Below are 3,780 nucleotides of genomic sequence, written 5' to 3' on the forward strand. Positions count from 1 at the left end.
TGCTCAGCAGCTCGAAGCTCGCCCTTCTCCTTCTCAGCGTAGCTGACATCCATTGGCTCAGCCTCGCTTGACGAGCTCTGAGGGGGTGCATTCTAACCAAGTCGTCCCGACTTGAATTTGACTACCGCATTCAATGCCACGTTCATTGCTTTTTCAAAAGAAGACGAGTGCACACAGAAGACTTCCATTCTAGCCGAGCTAGTGCGGAGGACCTCCATAAAGACGGTCACTGCGACCGCCTTGGGGAGAGGAATTGCTGCCATCCCGGCAATGAGTGTTTTCAGCTCTTGGACAAAGCTCACCAGCTCATTTTATCCTGTCGGGCAGCAAGGAAACGCGATCTTATGCGATATGCCTGATTTGGCGGCGAGAGCACTCGCAATTGGTTGAAGCTTCAGCTCCTTCCAGGGAAGGAACGCAGCTTCAACCGAAGCACCGCACGTTAGTGCCCTTTCTTGAGCTCGGCCTCCAAGATTTGAAATAGTTAGCGCCATGCGCTGTTGCTCGATCTGAAACATGGCAATTACCACATCCACCTCGGCCTCGCTTATCCAGAGCAGGAAACAATCTTCATCTATAATTTCGAAGGTCATAACGCTCACCATGAGCGGTCTGGGTTAGGGGGAGTCATCCGTCGTCGAAGGTGGTGTTATAGACGCAGTCGACGCTGACAGCTTCTGCTGTAAGAGCTCTAGCAGTTCATTTTCATAACTTAAAAATGCCGCTAGGCGCGCGTTTATAGCTTCGAAACTTTACGAAACAAGGTGCTCCACGCCCTCAAGGCCTAGCAGGGACATCACCTTATCAAGCCATGCCCTGGGGCAAATAAGAGTGTTTCTGCATTCTGACAAATAATCAGTCGAAATGACTTAGGCGTCGGGTGCTACCAAGTGCAGCGAAGCTGCCGAAGGTCTTTGCTTAAAAGGAGCTAAGCTAAGGTCACCGACCTAACGTTCTTTCCAAAACCAGTATTAGTGTAGCGGATCGCAATCCGCTACTTCTGTGCACTAAAAATCTTAACCAAGCAAACGAACACTTCTGTTCAAAATCAGAACTGTATTTGATATTTTGGTTGTGGTAGAGCCGCCAATATCTAAAGCCCTGGTTTTCCTAATTAATACAGCAATGCCTAATTTTTATAGCAAAACCTGATTAATATTGTAATATGCATTACTGCTGGCAATCCCGCCACGTGGTGGCTTCTGTTACGGTGTAGCCACACCACTGTGTGATTACACTAACATGTGTAATGCACACCTCTGTACGGTTGCATAATCTTGTGCGACCCGCGATACCATACAAGGGTACTTGTAACCTCGTTACACTTCCTCTGCGCAGAGAACTACGGCAGCCCCGCTGCAGGAACGACACCTTCCAAGATTCAAATATTTTAACTCAGCAACTTCAAGATCTTCTATTAAAAAAGTTTTTATACTTGCTTCGACATTCCATGTCTTTACCATTTGTATCGCTTGCGTCTGAGTGGCTTTTATTGGACAAATGGAGGTTTTCTGTTGCTATTCCTCTACGACTTCGTCCGACGTGCTGCTGAAGTCAATATTATCCGTCACGTGAAGATCGAAACTCCCCAAGTGCAGTAAGAGATTGTTCTCCTTGTCATTGATGAGCAAAAAAACTCTAACCTATAGTCTGACATAAGCCAAGTCAATATGTGCGACCATTGAAAAACTTTCGACAGTGACATCAATACTGCAGAAGTATTCGATGAGAAGACACGAAAGGAAAGATCTATTGAGGAGTCGTTGAACGATCTAAGGGTCAACCGTGTGAAGGACTTGTCAAGGACTATGCTGAATTTTTTATCGACAAGGTGCCCGACGAATTGCTTTATGACAGCGGCATTTGTCATGAGGTTGGCATACTCCTTGGTACAAAGTATTGTATCACACAGCAGTTGCCGTTGCCATTGTATTTAACGAGTTCGTTTCGTAGCGACAGAAGGCTGGACATGTGCGTGATAACAAGTTCCCGCATTGTACTTCTTTGCGAAGAAAGCCACAGGTGGTTGGCGCATTTCAATAAATTAGACGATGCGACCATACATTTCCCGACTCTTGTTCCATGCAAGGATAGAATTCTTGATGAAATGGCGGCAGTACTATTTTTGGTGCGATCGATCTGAAAGATGTCTTTATCAGATACGAATGCACGAAAATGATACACCACTAATTGCGGTCAGTACTTTCAGCGGTAAATGGTTAGTGATCCCACAAGTTTGAAGAATGCTCCCACGACTTTCAACAGAATGGTGACGAATCTTCTTTTTCATTAAGGGTGTTACTTTGACGATACATTAGTTCCTAGTAAGAAAACGGATGAAAAATCTGATGTCAATGTTCATTTTGATCGTCCTCGTCAAGTCTTCCAAAATATACAAGAGTATAAACTCTACGCTTTCTAGAAATAGTGCATTTTCTTTGCATCTGACATTCCCGCTCTCGGCTGCTTTGTGGTTAAGTATGGCATTTGTGTAGATCCAGACAAAGTCAAAGCTGTCAGTGATTGGCCTATGTCAAACAATGTGAAACATTCGAAACAATGGTTAGGCTAGGCCATCATGCCTCGCTGCGTACGGCAGTATAGACTCCTCGTCTTATTGCAAAAAATACCTCAATTATTTTTTTTCGCGGAGAACAACTTTGTCGTATGCTAGGCAAGACAACATCTTAGCCGATGCGTAATCAAGACGTCCGGACTTCGATTTAAACGAAAACGTGTACGAATCATTCCAGCAATGCGAAAATGTTCGGACGATCAAAGAGCAAGCAGCGACGGCATTGCGCAAAAAATTTGTCGAAGAGTATACGTCTGATGAGACATGTCAGGACTTGATGAGAAAGTAAAATGAGCGCTCCGACAAAGCACTGCAACTTGCATAAGTTATTGTGCTCACCGTTTTGGAGTACACAATGAATTGTTGTGCTATGCGATTGAACACGGGTGTACAGTAAGGGTTGTTTTCCTAATGACGAAGGTTTGCGTCATCATCTCTAACACGAGTACTATGACAGCCTTCGGGTGCCCGTCTCGGACGTATGAAACGCTTCTCGCTCTTTCCCGGGATTACTATTGAATACACATGTATATGTGGATGCAAGTATGTGAGGACTTACAAGATTTGACAAAGAGTGAGACCATTGAGTACCACTCAGGCCCACACTTCGGTCGTTGGCAGTGTCAACTGACAGCCGGATCTGTGGAAATGGACTTTAGATTCGGACTTCCGCGTGACACACATAAATGCAGTAGCATCCTTGTGTTAGTAGACCGATTTGGCAAGATGGTTCACCTTGCCTCTGATATGGTTAAGATCTCCACCGAAAAAACAGCTAAGGTTTTTGTAGACAATATTTTCCGTCTACCTGGTCTTCCTTTTGAGATCGTGTCTGTCTGTGACACCCGTTTACATCGATGTTTTGGTGTGGACTGTTTGGACTATTGGGCACCAAATTGTCTATATTAATAGTGGCACACCTGAAATTGACGGTCAAACAGAGCGTACAAAGTGAATCCTGGAAGAAGTACAGCTTAGTTACGCTTCGACGTCAAAAGCGTAACGTAAATTTCTTCCCTCTGTAGAGTTTGCGCTGAACAACTACACGAATGTCTCGACAGGCCATTCGCTTTTTTATGTGAACTATGATATTCAACCCAGAGCACCTGCTTCCATAATCTGCGAGGTCTCTCTACCTTGAGTGGGGGTGTCACGTAGCGCAGGCGAGGAAACGTTGGCGGAGGAAGGCGAAGTCGTTGGCGCAA

The sequence above is a fragment of the Plasmopara halstedii genome, assembly GCF_900000015.1.
Source record: "Plasmopara halstedii genome assembly, contig: Scaffold_1211, whole genome shotgun sequence".
In the NCBI taxonomy this organism is placed as follows: domain Eukaryota; phylum Oomycota; class Peronosporomycetes; order Peronosporales; family Peronosporaceae; genus Plasmopara; species Plasmopara halstedii.